Source organism: Macaca thibetana, chromosome 11, assembly GCF_024542745.1.
Source record: "Macaca thibetana thibetana isolate TM-01 chromosome 11, ASM2454274v1, whole genome shotgun sequence".
Classification (NCBI taxonomy): Eukaryota; Metazoa; Chordata; class Mammalia; order Primates; family Cercopithecidae; genus Macaca; species Macaca thibetana.
The window spans coordinates 20,197,727-20,217,474 of NC_065588.1; the positions used below are offsets into that span (position 1 = coordinate 20,197,727).

The 19,748-nt window shown below is 37.1% G+C and overlaps 1 long non-coding RNA gene across 1 annotated transcript in view; it reads left to right on the plus strand.

Annotated features, from left to right (window-relative positions):
- LOC126930514 (uncharacterized) overlaps positions 1-19,748 on the plus strand; it is a 74,612-nt gene that overhangs the window by 41,186 nt on the left and 13,678 nt on the right. The window lies entirely within an intron of this gene.

Sequence of the window (19,748 nt, forward strand, 5' to 3'; positions counted from 1 at the left end):
GGCTAGTTGTAATCAATAGCCAGAACACTGTTCTGCATAAGGGTGATGGAGTAAATATAATGCCCTTCGTCTACTTTAATCAAAGTTGATGATGCTACAGAGGTGACAGTTCCTCACAAGAACATCTGGCAGCCAGAGTGGTAATGTAGGTCAGCTTCAAATGTGAATGTTTGGAATTACTTAGTTGGAACAACACAATGTGTCAGCATTAGCCCACATATAATCAGAACAGTTCCTGTTATGTGCAGAGAAACTGAATGACTGAGAACCACATGTTAACCTCCCTTTATGGCAAGGATCCCAGAAATACCAATGGGAGCTGCACATGTTGACTGGAAGAGCAGATGTGACCTATCTACTGTCTTTGAGTTCCCAAGTCTCACTTGGTAGGTCTGGCACCCTTTAAAGTAAAATTTGAGTATTGGTGGGAAGTTTTTCTTTAAAACTAATATGATGCTGACATTTAATCAGTTCTTGCTTTCATTGAAAACAAACTCTCATGTGGATCTAAATCACCCTTTTATCAAAACTAATTTGTCACAGTAAAATATTTTAATGATACTTGCTTTGATAGGTATTCACTTGGGAGGGAGTTGAAGAAGAAAATACTTCTTTGGATGTCATGGGAACCCTCTAAACACCTGGATATTTACTTGCTATTCTTTTCCAGTTGCAGTGGAGCTCATCCATAAATCCCAGTCCTGACATACTCTTAATTCTGCATAGATCCAAGGAAATGAAAAAAAAAAAAAAAAAGGTCACGAGGAGAATAGGAAAACAGAATGATTAGGTTATGGTTTTAAACTTTTAAAAAGTCAATATGTGATGAGATTGATAAGGAAAAAAGTTGAGCCTTTTGAAGATATAAAAAGCTTAGGGAGTTCTTCCTTTTCAGTCTCTGAAATCAGATTTGTTTCTCTGCTTGTTCACTGTTTAGTTGGAGGTGGGGTTTTTTTTGTTTTTTGTTTTGTTTTGTTTTTTAATTTAGATTTTACCTTATCCTTACCTACAAAATTTCCTTTGTTGCTGAGTCAGTTAGTATTTCTTTTGGCCATTCGTAATAGAAGTCTGACTATAGTTACTTACTACATGGGATTTATTTTTCACATATCAACTTTGTCCTGAAGTTGGCAATGTGGTTGGTTCATCTCTAGGTATCATGTTCATACTTTAGGCAGAAAGAAGATGGTAAGATTGAGCAGAAAGGAGCACGTTAACTCTGTATCTATCCTTTTCATCAAGAAAACAACAAATCTTACAGAAACTCTTCCCAGTAGACTTCCCTTCACGTGTATTGGGCAGAACTATGGTCACATGGCTTTGGCTTCAAATAAATCTGTGGGAGATGAACATTCTTAATTTGGCACATTTCTACCCCAAGAAAAATTGTAATTCTGTAGGTAGTGATGAAAGGGCAAATACGTATTGCATAGGCAACTAGCAGCATCTGCCACAGTTAACTAAAGTCAGCTTCAGAACGTTCTTGCTTCTTTTTCCATTAGAAAAATGGCACATATAATTCCAGATTACAATGATCTCTTAGTCCAACCAAATCATTCTTCATGCTTCCACAAGTTCTCTTTTTAAATCACAGATCTGAGTCACTCCCAGTTTCTTTGGGAAGCAGTCTGGGTTCCTGTAACACACATGCTCCGACTCTGCTTCCCTTTGTTTCCTGCTGGCACATGCTGTATGTACTAGGCCTTCTGAACCACACGTAGTACTGAAAATCCCAAATACTCTTTCATAACTCCATGTATTTTCATGTGCTACTTCATTTGCTTATGTTGTTTGTCCTGCATGAGTCTTTTGTGAAATGAATACTATTTTCCTTTTTTTTTGCATGACTCTGCATTGTCATTGCCCTCCATGTTGGGGCCCAGGTGGCTAGTGCTACTCTTGCTGTCATACAGTGCTTTGGCCATGGATCCATTGCTTTCTTTCACTCCCTTGAAGTTGTCTGTCTGTCATCCCCATGATACTGTGAGTTTCAAAACGGGTCATGTTTTATTTACCCATGTCTTTTTCACATGATTAATGCAGTACCTGGCATAAGATAAGCCCTTGATAAATGTTGCTTGGATGCATGAATGAATCAACTAATTAGCAGTGCACATTGTTATATTAAGGATCTCTGCTTCCATTAAAAACCTGACACTACTGTATGGTAAGATCAGAGTAAATCGACATGAATACTCTTCATAAATATGCTAATTTCTATATAGTTGTTATGATATATTTAGCATAAAAAAACTGTTGTTCTATAGGGAAAACATCTTGTGTAAATAGCATGTAATACAAGGCCGATTCATTAATGTGTTCTACAGTACATGTTTAAAGATGTTAGATATAATATATAAAACCTACAATGGTCATACAAAACATGGAGAAAGCCACCCAAAGCCTATGTCACTAATGTCTGCAGAAATTCATGGTGCTACATATCACGAGGCTCAAGAACTGCATAAATATTTTCTTGCAGGGATTCTGAAGTGAAGTAGCAATGATTGGATAGAAATTTCACAATTCACTTCTCCAATTTCAAGAAAGTCAAATGTTTATTAATTTTTCATTAGGTAGTTGTTTATGTATATTTTTAGGTATTATTTTGATTTTTTTGTTTGTTTTTATGTAATTTTTTTGATATCGGGTTTTAAGGAATCATATTCAGAATTAATAAAGTCTTCCAAGTCAGTTATTATTTTTGCTTTCCTTATTTGGTTTCCTTATTTTTCTTTTGTTTTAATGTTCACTTTAAAAATTTCCTTTAAAATATTTATCTCTGCATGCCATTGTTTGTGTTAGTTTAGTTCAAGGTGTTGTTTCTGTGTTTTCATTTAGGGAAGAATCTCTTCTGCATAAATTCAGATGAGACAATAATAACAATGATTTCAAAGTTTCAGGTTTTACAAAAGGAGCCTGTGTTTGTGAAAACCTTCAGAGGATGGAAATAGCAAAGACTAGTTGCAGGGGAAGACAATTCTTTACCTAAGAAAGTGTCCTGTATTCAGATTCACCAGTTTCCAGTGACACTGGATGCCTATGGATCACATGGACTGTGAGATATTTTCTTAGGAGTAAAGTTTTGTTGTGACATGTGTTATATTCAATGTTCAAGTATCAGTGGGTTGGACGATACTTCTCTCTCTGTCCCTGAGCATAAACTTGACTTCAGAAGACAGCATGGAGTAAAGACAAAACTCTCTCCTTTCCCATACTTGAGTGGTAGCATATGAAGTCTGGAAAGACGTAACTAGGTAAAATATTTTATATTACTGTAGTGGAACTTTACCCCGTTTCAGAGCTTTCCTTTTTCTTTCTTGTTTTTAAATCTGTAATTCACATCACACTAGTCTGAATTGATTTTCCTCCTCCAAGCTCCTTGGCCTGTATCATAAATTTAATCCTTTATATGAGTTGCTTTACATTGTTTTCCAGTTGTTTCATATCTTGTCTTCTTGATGCTATCGAATGTCTAAGAGAGAACAAGGCCAGTTTTTCAGTGGGCCTCTTTTCTCAAAAATATCCAGTCTTGGGAATGAGAGAGAAGTTAGATAATAGTTTTAATGAATAACATTTTTGTAGTGATCACCTTCAAAATTTCAAAATGCTTCTGTTTTTCCAAAAATAAAGATTGATTTTGATATTAAGCTTTATTATTTATCATATTTTACAGAGGTACATAGATTGGAGATATTTGCCTTTAATTATTCAGCTAGTGGTAGAAATGCAAGACATGCCAATTTTCTTGACTTTCTAAGCTAAACCAAACTAACATGAACCTTGAGAGTTGTGTAAGTTGTCTTGAGCAGGTCTCAGGCTGACTGTGGTGCCAGCTCATTGCCAAGACTGGTAAACATAGACACTCCTGCTGTGGTTGCTGTCAAACATGGTAAAATGAATGCTCTTGGTCAAAGCTTGAGAGTAGCTTGGTGACATTCCATTTGCAAACAGATTGCTGGTGCTTGGCTTGATAAATACACACATACACTCTCTTAAGAAGAAAAGTAAACTATGGCCAATTCTGTGTCATAATATAATCCTCAAGTCAACAAATTACAAGGGAAATTTGGAAAGCATTTTTTGGCTATCTTTTCGTGATACCCCATAAGAATGTTTTACCTTATTCAGTGACTTTCTGAAAAGTTCTATGATTGAGGTTTTTTTACAAAACCATATGGTTTTAGTATATGTGTAAAAATCTTCTTTGCTGTTTCCCAAATATTGAGACAGAAATTTGACCTTTTTACAATTCATGAAAGTGCCAGTAATTAGCAATGTTATTCAAATGCATTGTCAACAATTAGCTTGACACACATAATTTTAAACTAATTAAATGCTATGTTGGTGTCCCCCAAAATTCAGATGTTGACACTTAATACCCAATATGATAGTATTAACAATTTGGGCCTTTAGGAGATGATGTAGGCTACTCCATTATGAAGGGGATTTATGCCTTTATAAAAAAAGATGAAAGGGAGCCTGTTGGCCCCTTATACCACTTGCAGACACATAGAAATTGTCATTTATAAAGTATTAAGTTGTTGCGAAAGTTGTTGTGGTTATTGCCATTACTTTCAATGGCAAAACCCGCAATTACTTTTCCACCAACCTAGTAGAAAGCTCTCACAGGCACTGAATATGTTGGCACCTTGGACCTCCCAGTCTCCAGAACTGTGAGCAATAAATCTCTGTTGTCTGCAAGTTACCCAGGATAAGTTATTTTGTTATAGCAGCCCAAACAGACTAAGACACTGGACTAAGAATTCAAGTTAGAAGAAACAAATGAAAATGCTCAAAAATCATGCATTTGATGTTAGGAAATTATCCAACAATTAAGTAGAAGGTTTTAGACTTTGAGTAATCTTAAAGACAATGAAAAGTGCATAGTTACAATGCTTTCTGATATACACAACATGACCCTTTTGTTACTTTGGGTCTTTACAGCTTATATTTGTTGCATTTGTTTTGATCCTTAGAAAAATGGAGAGAGGTAGATCAAGTACTAATATCGCTAGGTACAGATGGCAATAAGTGATTTCTCAAGAGCCAACAAGGGGCGTTATTGTGATTGTCTGATGGTTTGTTTACTCTGAGACTCACTCTATTTCAACCTTCCACCTTTTCTTCATTTTACATCCCAGACAGACAGATTCCTCTTCTAGATAGACTGTCTGTTACTTCTATTCCATTTTTCATACTTTTCTCTTTACATCTTACTCTTTTCATCTGCCAAATGCAGATAATAATAGCACTTACCTCACAAGACTAACTCAGAGGAGGATGTAAAATAAAATATATGAAGCACTGTGCATCTGCTTACTTTGATTTATTCTCACATTTGCTTCGGACTTGTGCATATGCAAGCATGCATAGGACACACAAAGTATGCACAAATATTTGCTCATATCCCAGCCCAATTAGCTGTGGTGCCAGTCTTGCTGGGTAAAGGCAAGCCTCAATTTATCCACAAGAAGTACAAAGTATTGCCTACAGCAGCAGATTTCAAACTTTTTGCCTTTTCTGTACAGTTTGAAAAATTATTGAGCTTTCCCAAAGAGCACTTGCTTCTGGGGGTTATAGCTACTGATATTAGATATTAAACATTAGAAATTAACACTTTAAAAATTTTTGAATATATATTTAGATTTATTTAAAAATAACATAAATTACATGTTAACACAGGCAGCTATTTTTTAAAGACTATATTTTCTGAAACAAAAAAATTTAATGAGAAAATCTGGCTGTTTTTGAAATCTGTTCTCTCTATATACAAGAGGAGACGGTGAATTCTTACCTTGGCCTGTGACACATTGAAACGTACAAAGATAGAAGTGTCACAGATTCATCTGTGTGATTGGCACATATTGCACACCTATGCAAATAAAGCAGGTTGAATTTGTAAATAGTATTACATGATTTATTTACTCTATTAATAAAGCACAAGAAAGCTTTCCTTACCCATACTTTTCTTTAAAAATCTTTAACTGAATTTTAGATTATAGTGGTGATTATCAAGATTAAATTACTGAGGAATGACAATATAAGAAAAAGTGGGCCAGGCGTGATCGCTCACGCCTGTAATCCCAGCACTTTGGGAGGCTGAGGCGGGCGGATCACGAGGTCAGGAGATTGAGACCATCCTGGCTAACACGGTGAAACCCTGTCTCTACTAAAAATACAAAAAATTAGCTGGGTATGGTGGCGGGTGCCTGTGGTCCCAGCTACTCGGGAGGCTGAGGCAGGAGACCGGCATGAACCTGGGAAGCAAAGCTTGCAGTGAGCCGAGATCGCGCCACTGCACTCCAGCCTGGGCAACAGAGAGAGACTCTGTGTCAAAAAGAAAAAAAAAAAAGGAAAAAGAAAAAGTGACCTAGCGTGGTGGCTCATGACTGTAATCCCAGCACTTTGAGAGGCCAAGGTGGGCGGACTGCTTGAGTTCAGGAGTTCAAGAGCAGCCTGGGCAACAGGGAAAAACCCCATCTCTACAAAAAATACAAAAAAATTTAGTGGGGCCTAGTGGTGCACACCTATAGTTCCAGCTACTAAGGAGGCTGAGGCAGGAGGCTCACTTAAGCCCAGGAGGTGGAGGTTGCAGTAAGCCGAGATCCTGCGACTGCACTCCAGCCTGGGCGATAGAGTGAGATCCTGTCTCAAAAAAAAAAAAAAAAAAAAAAAAAAAAAGGAAAAAAGAAACGGTGCTTCAATAAATTAACAACACTAGAGATGTGAAATATATATTGAAATGGAACACATTTTACTATATTAAGTTATTTTTTAAAGAAAATGCAGTACCTATTGGTCTCCTCATGACATCATAACAATGACCTACACTTACTTTGTGACAGATGCTGTTTTAAGTACTTTTCATTTTTAATCTATTTTAGTCTTCACAGTAGCCCAATGAAGTAGATACTATTATTACTGGTTCTTTAACTTTGAATAATTTCTTTAATCTCCCTGTGGATAATAAGAATTGCATACTTTGCAAGAAAATACATGTGAAGAATCTAACAGATGTTCTAGCACAAAATAGATGCTTAACAAACGGTAATTATTGTTATTCTCTATTCCTTCCCAACTCTTCAGTATAGAACTGTCCAAGCATTAAGTACTCATGAAAGCAGTGCTTCAATAAACTCACATTGAAAGGGAATAGAAAAGAAGAGAAAAAATAATGCATAGTTTTTTTTCTCCTGATTTTTGTTGTTGTTGTTGTTGTTGTTTGTTTAGGTTTTTTTTTTTTTTTTTTTTGAGACAGAGTCTCACTCTGTTGCCCAGGCTTGAGTACAGTGGTACAATCTCAGCTAACTGCAACCTCCGCCTCCTGGGTTGAAGCGATTCTCCTGCTTCAGCCTCCTGAGTAGCTGGGATTACAGACACATGCCACCACGCCCGGCTAATTTTTATATTTTTAGTAGAGACGGGGTTTCACTGTGTTGGTCAGGCTGGTCTTGCACTCCTGACCTCATGATCTGCTTGCCTCAGCCTCCCAAAGTGCTGGGATTACAGGCATGAACCACCACGCCTGGCTTATTTAGCTCTTTCTTGATTTCTTGTAGATCTTGTATCACCAGCATTGTGCTTATTTTCCCAACTCTTAGCATAAACATATCTTGACATCCATATTGCACAATCGCAAGTAATAAAACACACAAACAAAAAACAACAAACCTCTGCATTTATTTCATCTATAGAAAGTCACTTTTCCTTTGAGATTGTAATTGCTAACATTTGTAATAATTCTTGAAAGTTTCCACAAAGCTGCTTGCATTTAAAATATTTTTGAAAAACATATGTGTGTGTTAAAGTATGTGCTGTATTTTTCCTTATCAAAAACTGTTGATTAATATTTACATAAACATGTCATGCGAAAAGATCAGTCATTTTTCTGTGCTGCAGACATGCCTGGAAAAGGTCATTTTGTTTCTGTTTGAGCATGTTAACTATTCACAGAAAGATGGCAAAAATCTATTTGTTTGACTTCTGTGGATTTAGGTGCGTCTTGGTGGAGCATATTACATTCCTCTATAGGACCTAATTTAGACTGAGTTTGTTGTCAATAACACCAAATTGCCAAATAGTTGGTTGGGTATTTGAGCTTTCTGGATGACCAAAAATTGCGTACAGCCCTATTGTCCAGGAAGAAATTACACATTAGCAGTACCAAAGTAAGGAAATAAATCAAATACAATAAGGGGTTAGGTTTGATTTTAAGAGGATATTTGATATTTTTCAGGATTTAGACCTCAGAACCACATTTACTAATTGTCTAAGCCCTCCTTCTGCTTTTCTGAGAAGGTTCTGGGTACAGTGCTGTGTGGAGGCATATTGAAGTCAGAGGCAAGAGCAAAATGTATGCCCTGGTATACACCTATTAATATATTACCTTAGTTTGAGCCAAGTAGAAGTTAATAAAAGCTCTACAATCAAAAGACATGACTATAAAGCTCCATGTTGCCCAATATTTTCTGCACAAAATAATGCGGGGCTTGAAAAAACAACCTATTTTTTTTTTTTTTTTTTGGAGACAGGATCTCACTCTGTTGCCCAGGCTGGAGTGCAATGGCACAATCTCGACTCACTGCAACCTCCCCTTCCCAGGTTCAAGCTATTCTCCCACCTCAGCTTCCTAAGTAGCTGAGACTACAGGCACATACCACGCCCAGCTAATTTATGTATTTTTTGTAGAGATGGGATTTCGCCATGTTGCCCAGGCTGGTCTCGAACTCCTGGGCTCAAGTGATCTACACTCCTTGGTCTCCCAAAATGTTGGGATTACAGATGTTAGCCATGGCACCCGGCCTCTTCCCTCATTTTAAAACACAATACCTGATGAATCTAGAAGTTCCCTCTTCCTGTCATGGATGAACCCATCTTCTGCCTTTGGCTTCACCTGAGTGCCTCACATGTGTCGCATGAACTCAGGGACCAAGTTCTCTGGAGGTTACCTCTGCAGTGTCTGTTCCATCGGTAAGGTCCTTTTCCTTTCCAGCATGAAGCACTATGAGCTCTAGTATGGAGCACTGCAAACACCTCGACTGCCTTCCCTTTTACAGTCAGTTGTAAACAATACTGCCAAATAATTAACATTTATGAAATGCATTTCTGAGCATATCATCACCAGCCAACTCCATGTCTTAGTTAACTGATCCCTTTTTTTAAGAAATTAAGTATACACAAAAAAACTAGCTGGGCGTGGTGATGGGCGCCTGTAGTCCCAGCTACTCCGGAGGCTGAGGCAGGAGAATGGCGGAAACCTGGGAGGCGGAGCTTGCAGTGAGCTGAGATCCGGCCACTGCACTCCAGCCTGGGCGACAGAGCAAGACTCCATCTCAAAAAATAAAAAAAAAAAGGGAGAAATTAAGTATACACTCCACTGCCAAACATTCAATGGTCTCTCAATTGGGCACTGGTTTAGATTTCCAGCCTCTGGTGTAGCTACTCCCTGTACTGTAGCCAAACACTGTCACTGTTCCTCATTCATGTTGTAGGTTTTTATTTCCCTGTGACTTTTGCCTTTTCTGATTCCCATCAAGATAACTTTTTTTTTGTTTTTGTTTTTGTTTTGTTTTGTGTTGTTTTGTTTTGGAGACAGAGTCTTGCTGTGTCACCCAGGTTGGAGTGCAGTGGTACCATCTTAGCTCACAGCAACCTCCCCTTCCTTCCCTGGTTCAAGTGATTCTCATGTGTCAGGCTCCCAAGTAGCTGGGATTATAGGTGCCCGCCACCACCCCCAGCTAATTTTTGTAATTTTTAGTAGAGACGAGGTTTTACCATGTTGGCCAGGCTGGCCTAGAATTCCTGACCTCATGTGACTCGACTGCCTCAGCCTCCCAAAGTGCTAGGATTACAGGTGAAGATTACACGTTTGTAAAGTCCATCTTAAATAAAAAATATTTTTTAAAGCTTTTCCTTACTTCCCTCTATGACCTGATATGATTTCTTCTTTCAAACTTTTAGAACTACTTTGGTGGAATCGCTCTTACAAAATTTCTTATATTCTAACTTACTGTACAATTATTTTCTTGCCTCATTTTTCCTACTAAATTTCAAATCCTTCCAGAATGTGAGCTGTGTATCTTCTCATCTTCTCCTTTTTATATGAGGTACAGGATCCATTGCAAATATAATATTCTAATTTTTGTATTCTGTTATAATTATAATTTATGATAGAATACAAAAAAGTTGCCTAATTCACTATTGCCTAAATTTCTCCAATCATCATCATCCTGGTAAAAAGTGAGATTCTTGACACTTCCCTGAGTGATTCTGACTCATTAGATTTAAGTGGAGGCCCAGGAATCTATATTTTTAGAAGCATTTGAAATGATTTTGATGATTAACACAATTGGAAAAACACTGGCTCAACTGAATAAAAATTATTTATGTTTCCTGATTACTGTTTGAAAAGAATTATTTATGAGAGAGGCTAGATCCTTAATGTGTTTATTTATTGAAGAGAACCTATTTTGGAAAGTTCTGTACAGGTAAATAGGATGTTATAGTTTGTTAACATCTTCACTATGAAGTTTCCTGAAACAAATGTTCTTTGTTTTGTTCTATTTTGCTCTTCCTGGCATTTATGAGATGGCGTTTTGCCATGATGGTGTTTGACCAGTGTGTTTTCAGTGTCTGAGCTGGGAAGGCAACAATTAGAGAAGGAATGTTGGGGCTTGGGAGAAAAGAGGGTCAGCTATAGGGTGAAATGTCTGCGGACTGTTTTTCTATAATCACACGCACCCTTTGGAGCAATGTGCAGCCTTGAGTGAATTGTGATTTGGGAGAAAACGTGCAGAGCCCTAGACCTCTCGCTGACCTCTGCTTGGCAGTTTTAGGCTGCTGGTGAGTGCTCTGGAGGCAGAGCCCATGGAGTGCTGTTCTCAAGATGAAGATCACAGGCTTTTCTCTTGATGCTGCAGTTAGCACTGAGGGGATACTGGAAGCTGCACCTGTGGATCCTGTTGCTGGCCCTGCCTGCCTGAACTAAAGGCATCAGTAGGAGGAATTTGCTCTTTTATGTACAAATAAATATGTCCCTTAATTTAGGGCAAAAATGAGAATTTCCTTTAAGGAAAAAGATTACAAAAGAAAGGCCTAGGATTAATGAATATAAATGATCTCCTTGCAGTACATTTTCTGAGTATAACTTGTGTAATGTGTTTGGAATGAAATCTACCAGGGAAAGGATACCTTCTTAATTTAATTGGCCCTGCTGGCAAGGATAGTATTAATGAAGCAGATGTCTTTCTCTCAGTCTCCCTGAATGCTGTTAGAGCAAGTAAAATTCCTTTTCTTTGATCGGAAATAGGGTAGTTAACACATCTTCAGGAACGGGGCTGCTGCTCAATTTTCTGATATAATTTTAATGATTTTTTTTGTTAGCAGACTTTTTCCATGAAGAAGGGGTTTCTCTCAATATGTTGAGCCCTGAACAGTGTATTTCTCATTCTCTTTAAATACTACTGGTTTGGAAGCTGTGGAGATATCCCCTGATTTAAGCTTGTATTTGGATGTCCATGTGCTTCAGTGATGCCCTCAATAGTGTTGTTCTGGAAGTGCATTTGTAAGAGAAGAAGTGGGTTAGGTTAGGGGTAGGTGGAAAGGTCTGGAACCTTAGGTCATGATGGAGTTGGGCTCGTACCTCAGGTGACTTTGGGCAAGGCACTCCACTTCTATGGCACAGTGAAAGAAGACAGTACTTGCCTCCCTGGGTTATCTTGAAAATTCAATTCTATACTATTTGCAAAAAATGTCTGAATATCCACTTTGTGTCAAATAATAAATAAGATGGTACCTGGCTGGCATGGTGGCTCACGCCTGTAATTTCAGCACTTGGGAGGCTGAGATCATCTGAGGTCAGGGGTTTGAGACCAGCCTGGCCAACATGGCAAAACCCCATCTCTACTAAAAATAGAAAAATTAGCTGGTGGTGGTGGTGGGCAGGTGCCTGCAATTCCAGCTACTTGGGAGACTGAGGCATGAGAAGCGCTTGAACCTGGGAAGTGGAGGCTGCAGTGAACAGAGATCATGCCACTGGACTCCAGCCTGGGTGAGAGAGCCAGACTCTGTCTAAATAAAATAAAATAAAATAAAAGATGGTGCTTGCACTCAGGAGCTTACAAACGTGGGAAGATCAAGATGGAAGAATCCAACAGAAGGTCTAGAGAAGGCACCTATTTGCTCAGCTTCCAGGAACTGTAACACCTAACCTCACTGATATGAGCAGAAAGCAATTCTACAGCACCCAGGGCCTTTCTGAAGAAAGGTATAGCACTTTAACCCAGCTGAAAGTTGATGGTAAGTCTCCCTCATATGAAGAGCAAAAAAAAATTCTAACTTTCCAGTGAAACATTAGCAGTGCTTAAAGTAAGTCAATAGTAAAAAATAAAAGTAACAAGCATTTTAGAATAATAGAATATGTCACTAATGCTTTAGAGATGTTTTAGCTTTGCAACGTTTTCCAAATACCAAAATGCTTGTGCCTTTGCAATGTGAACAAATTATTTATTACGCTTGTTTTGCTATTTTCTGATTGCTTGTATACTTCTGGGCCACCTTTAGAACAGATTTGCCTGTGGATACCTCTAGATTTTGTAATGGTATCTTGATAGAGTACTTCCAACCTGGAAAACTCAGGACTAATAGACCTCAATTTGTCAAATCACATTGCAGCGGGGCCAGGATTAGGGTGAGGGGAGTGAGGCAGAATCATGCACATGCAGGGTCACACCCTGTCTGCAGTGGGTGAAATGATGGCCTCCAAGGATGTCCAAGATCCCGTCCCTGGAGCCTGTGAGCATCTTACCCTACATGGTAAAATGAACTCTGCAGGTGGGACAAAGGACCTTTACATGGGAAGATTATATTGGATTATCTGTGTGGGTCCAACGTAATCACAAGGATCCCTAAAAGGGAGAGGGAGGCAAGAAGTCAGAGTAATTCCATGTGCGAAAGACTCAACCCACCATTACTGGTTTTGAAGATGGAGAAAGGGGGTCAGGAGAAAAGAAATGCAGGCAGCCTCTAGATGCTGGAAAAGAGTGAGAAGACAGAACCTCCCCTCAAGCCTCCAGAAGGAATGCAGGTCTCCGATGTCTTGTTGTTAGTGTAGTAAGATTCATGTCAGATGTCCGATATGCAGAACAGTAAAATTATAAATGTATGTTGTTTTAAACAGATAAATTTAAGGTAATTTGTTAGCGCAGGCATAGAAAACTAATTCACTAACTTTATTTAAAATTTTGATACTGTGCTCATCATGGATTTTTGTGCATTTGTTTCATTTTTTTTAAAGAACATTGCACTACAATATTATTTATCTTGCTGATTGAGTTTTCTACAGCCAAGCTGAGAGCCTCCCCCTAGTTTTGGTCTTGCAGTGCAGGCTCAGTTTTGCCCCAGGATACTTCGTTGCTGGCAGCACTGGTAATGTTAGTGCAGCCTCATGTAGAAACATGATCCGCAAATTTGTAGACTGTATTGCTTGTCACTGCTCCTCGTTCAACTTGAAGAATGTGTTCAAGTTTTAACTGAGACTACAAGGAAGGGTTCGCCTTGACTCTGGCAAACTATTTGTCATGAATGAACCTTAGCAGCAATGTGACAAAGAGCATATAAGGAAGAATTGTTCTGTGGGATACATTTTAAGCTTGGAGATCTTAAAACTGAATCATCCAAGTGTATTTCTGACATTGAATTTTATACTCTCATCTTATCACCGGAGGAAGGACCTTTTCAACCTAACTCAGTATCAATTATTTACTTACTTTGTCTGGGGATAGTATCTTCTATTAATTAGGCAACCCTGAGGTTAAATTCCAGACTTCTCTCATAGGCTGTCATCCTATAACTAGTGAAAGATCCAGTTCATTTTTTTTCTTCTTTTTTTTTTTTTTTAGTTAGCAAAATAGTGTATGGTACTACAGCCCAACACAAATAACTAACATGCATGGAGAAAAACAACAAAAGTAACAGATAACAACAGCAACAACATCCACCATTTATAAAGTACTCAATTTTCACATAATCCTCAAAAGAACTCTAAAGCCATGTTCTGTTATCCTCATTTCCCCAGATGAGAACGTTGAAGTTTAGAGAGACAATAATACACAAAAATAACTAACACTTAAATAGAATTTACCATGTTGCCAGGCACTATTCTAAGGGCTTTACTAGCTTATTTACTCCACAGCGCCCTAATAGTCATTATCTCATTTTACAGATGAGGAAATTGAGGCATACAAAGGTTCACAGCCTTAATGGAGACGTTAACTTACTTATAGTCATGCTGGTGGTGAATAAATTGAGAAATAGGAATTCAAACTCAGATCTGTCCAATTAAAAAATACCATGCTCTTTTTACCATGCCAGTTGCCTCCTCGAACCTTAAACTGGAGTCTCACTAATCTGACTGATCTCATTACCTTAGCCACTCCCCCCATTCCCTGTCATGATCATATCATCTACCTTTTAACACATTCCAGGTACAGTTCTGGTCAGCTCCCTGGGAGGGGTGGACAGAGTCACTTTGCCACTGCCAAGGGCTCAAAGCAATGGCTGTGAACACCACACCCCAAAAGTCCCTTCCTCCTAGGACTCCCTTGCTTGCTCCTAATCCTGGTAGTACATGTGGTAAAGGGGTAAACTGCTTTTCTCAGAAAAAAATTTATGATCCTGGCAACATGACTTACCAGATCTTTATTGCCCTACTGCCTTGGGAAAGGTATTATCTGAGCAGGGTGGGTAGTGATAATGCTTTTACATCAATAGAACCTATCATAGTGTTAAAGTACAGTCCATAGAATTTGTTTTACTCTACTTAGCAACATTTCGGGATATCTTTAAAGGGACACTTTAGAATGAAGGTCGTTTTTAAAATTCAACTCAGAGTCTATGATTTACCTGTAAGATACCTTCTTTAAGTTTTATTCAAATATGAATGGCTTTTTTTTTTTTGAGCCTTAAAAGATAACTGATTAATATTAGGTACTTTAATGACACATTTTAAATCTTTCTATTCCTAGTTGATTGTAATCTTAAATTTATTTCAAAGGGTTTATTGTAGGAAGTAAAGATTCTGTCAATTTATATTTTAAATTAATTTAAAACTAACAATGACCATGACATTTTTCTGAGATGAAACTCATGGTAACTTATGTTCCAGGATACATATTTGATTTTATATACGTCAAAAGATATGTTCATTTGGATGATTCTATTTTTATACATTTAACATTTATGAATGATAGAGGATATCAGTGTCATAGCTTAAAACACCACCAAGAAACAATGCAAGAAACAATGGAAAAGAAAAGTCCAACCACCTGATGTTTGTTTCTCCCATCACTAGCTATGAAATCATAACACTCTGGGTCTTAGTTTCCTCTTCTTCAAAATGCAGTTAATAAAATATGTCCTTCCTACATTATAGGGTTGACTTTAAGAAAAAAATTAGATAACATAAATATAATTTGAAGAGAAATAATGTAACCTCCTCTATATAATTTAAACAATTGAAATTTATGTGTCTGTTTCTAGGGACTACATACACTAGTTTCATTTACACATTTTGGTCACATCATAATTTGCATCATGCATTGTAGATTTGTATTTCTTGTATATATGGAACAAGTGACCATGACAGGAAAAGCATCTGTTGTCAGGAGAAAGTTTGAGGTTTTGAGGTATACTGAATTAGGATTTGGGGGCCTTGGCTTTTGCTCCATGACCTGTTACATGAATGGCTAGACTCTAGACTCTAGTTCTGTTGCCATTAGAGACCATTTTACCTCTCAGGGTGCTGGTTCTTTCATAGGTGAAAATCAGGGGGATTGTATGAAATAGAATCTAAAAAGTCCTCTTCAGATCTATTCAGTCTTTTCTGCTGCTTTACATTTTTAGGTTTTAATGTCAGTTTTGGCTATCAAGGAGAAGATTAAAGAGCAAATGCATTATTATCTCTGTGTTTTAGTTAAAAATATAGAAAGAGAACTGACTCAAAATCATGAACTCAAACACACAGTTTCCTAAGACTCATTTACATACTTTAAATTTGTCAGTAGCTTCATTAAATTCGTGTTTAGTATAATTTAAAAATAGCTAACATTTATTAAGCATTTCCTTGGTACAATGTCCATCAATGATAGACTAGATTAAGAAAATGTGGCACATATATACCATGGAATACTATGCAGCCATAAAAAAGAATGAGTTCATGTCCTTTGCAGGGACATGGATGAAGCTGGAAACCATAATTCTGAGCAAACTATAGCAAGGACAGAAAACCAAACACCGCATGTTTTCCCTCATAGGTGGGAATTGAACATAAGAACACTTGGAGACAGGATAGGGAACATCACACACCGAGGCCTGTTGTGGGGTGGGGGGAGAGGGGAGGGATAGCATCAGGAGATATACCTAATGTAAATGACAAGTTAATGGGTGCAGCACACCAACATGGCACATGTATAAAACAAACCTGCACGTTGTACACATGTACCCTAGAACTTAAAGTATAATTAAAAAAAGCATTTCCTTTGTACAAGGTTCTTTGAAAAACACTTTTTATACATTATATTATTTAATACTAAAAATAACCCTAAGCAGTAAATGTGATGATTAGCCCTATTTTAGAGAGAAGGAGATTGAACCTAACAGACACTACATAAATTGCCAATGTAACACATTTGCTAAGTTCCATGTAGTGTTTGAATCCAGACCTTTGTTCTACATTATCCCATATAAAATAATATACGCTATTTCAGTGTATTTTGTGAATTATGAAATGCAGAAGGCTTTCTTATGTTAACCAAAGAGTAACTCTCTGTCTTAAGATATGAAGGGCTATATTTGAACACCTGGACCTAAATATTCCTCACCCAAAGATATGACCAAAGAAAGAATTTGGAAATCCTAACTTTGAAGTAACAATGATACCTATTCCTTGTTTAGAATAGCTGTAGATCTCCAAAATTATGTGTTTTTAAAGAAATTTTACCTTAATCATGGACTGAATAATTATAGTCATATATTATGGTATGTGAATTACAAATATTTATTGTTACCTCATATTCCACACTCAACATGGGCAAGGAGAGAGCATTTATACAGCAAAATCAGTGAAAGAAGACAATTCATGACATTTTCTTTCATGGTAGAATTAGAAATGAGGATAAGGTATGAGGTTAATTGATTTATGTCTCCATGAAACCACAATGTAAACACAACTTTAGGTGAATATATTGGAGTAATTCATAATTTTTAATTCTATCCAGTAGAGGGAGATGGCATGTTAACTATTACATTGTAATTTATACATCCATATTTTTAATAATTTCTTACAGAATCCTAATAGGTAAAATCTGGGATAAGCAAAATATTTTGATCTCTGAAAGACTTTGGAAGTGATATGAACTTAGTTCTTATAGGGAGTTAAATGTAACTCACTTTATTTGATTGTAATAAAGTTATAATGCAATACTTCAGATTTACTTGTGGATAAATGGAGAGTCTAAAATAATTTCATAGGGAGGGTAGAAAAGGTTTCCTTTATTAGTTAACAACTTTAAACAATTTTACCACATCTGTCTTATGTTATCATAAACAAAGTAGAAGGCTCTACTTTAGGTGTAAATCACAGGTATGGCGGCTGTGTGGTGCTCATTGGTGACTGGCACAATTTCTCCTCACAATGTGGAAAATGGTCACTCTCAGTCAGGATTCTTTTATCCTTGAAATCAATGATCAAATGAAATCAAATGGTAGACCTTTGACTAATAGCATTATTTTTTTATCTTCATAAAAATGTATATTATGAAAATTGTAATTGTTTTGACACAAATCAATACTAAAGTGAAAGCGCCAGAACTTACACATGTAAAAAAAAGACACCAGTATGGAAAAAAAGAAAATAAAACTTTCAATGAAGTGAAAATACCAGAGGTAGATTCCTGGTACGCAGTAGCTCACAATTTTTTTTTTTTTTTTTTTTTTTTGACCAGTTGAAGAATTGTTTTTTGTTTTTTAAATCATTTTCTTGGTTCCTTCTTTAATAGAACAATTTTTAAATATAAAGTTGAGATGAATAATTTAAATGTTTTCTTAAATGGCAGTAGAAATATAGATGAGTCATTTAAGAAACTCTAGACCTCGTCAACCCAATTACACCCATTTGAGCATTCAATTAACAGTCTGAAATAAATTTTCTTCTATCTTTCCCTCTTTGTTCTGGTAAGGGCTCTGCCACCCTCTTTACTTCCCCAAATGCAGCAAAACAAATGCTATCAATGAACAACTTTCATTGTTGGTCTCCAACTGACCTTGGTGTAGATTGTATCAGGGTGCCTGTACAACTTCTAGAACATTCTAGAAAAATATTGGTGAGGCTACAGGGCCTGGGTGATACCTATGAAGAGTACTCAAAGACACAGGTTGACTAATTCACCAAATCTCACCTGGGGCTACAACTAGAACATTTTGTTATTCTTGATTTTGTGTTTTTGTTTCTGCATGAAGCTGCTACATAGAGAAGTGATTCTCACATTGGAGAGCACTGACTCCCAGAATTTTACCATGAGACTAAGATGTTTTTAACATGATTTACATGGATGCTGTTTCTTTGCTTTTGAGGCTGATTTTACTTTGGCTTCGGGTTAACTTCCAGAAGCATCCACAAAAGATTGGATCACTTTAAGCCTGTTGTGATATTTTTAGTTTTAATGAAAATTTTGTGGGTCACTGAAAGTGTTTATATCATATAGCAGATAGGATGTCACTCAAGCATGCTCATCAAATATCCTTTTTCCAAAATATTTTTTCTCTTTTATTTCAACAATCAGAAATTTTCTCTCATACCCATCTACCCCAAGAGTGCTTCCTATGTATCAAGGACAAATTAATTTATTACTTTCTTCTCGAAGAACTTTATTTTTTTAATACCTTTAATTAACTTATGCTTTCTCTTCTGTGTGTTTCTTGTACTTCTTGGTTTTAACCAATAGTCCAGAATGAAAAGTATGACTGAATATGTAAACATGATCTCCTTGGCCTTACACTTGTATTGGCTTATGAATGACTAGAATTAACTAGGGAGTTTTAAATCAATATTCAGACAACACAAAATAAAACAAACCCACTAATTTTGGGTGGGAATCATTTTTGTAAAACTAGTTAAATTCCCTTCATGTGTGAATTTCAATTATTTCCCCAGTTTCTATTAAATTTTGCAGTACGTAAATCATGCCCTAAATTACGCAACTTACTTTACTAATTTAAAAAATGAATTGGGGCTGGGCATGGTGGCTCAAGCCTGTAATCCCAGCGCTTTGGGAGGCTGAGACGTGTGGATCACCTGAAGTCAGGAGTTCAAGACAAGCCTGGCCAACATGGTGAAATCCTGTCTTTACTAAAAATACAAAAATTAGCCGGATGTGGTGGTGGGCGCTTGTAATCCCAGCTACTCAGGAGATTGAGGCAGGAGAATCACTTGAACCTGGGAGGTGGAGGTTGCAGTAAGCCAAGATCGCGACACTGCACTCCAGCCTGGGTGACAAGAATGAAACTCTGTCTCAAAAAAAAAAAAAAAACTAAACTAAGAATTGGAATTTTTAAAACCTTGACAATACGCATACTTTTAGCAAATTTGATTCATGACATGTAATAGAAAAAATTTGGGGGGATGTATCTACATTATTCTGGAAGATAGTAACCAACAGCTTGGCATATAAAAGGGGACTTCTGAGAATGCT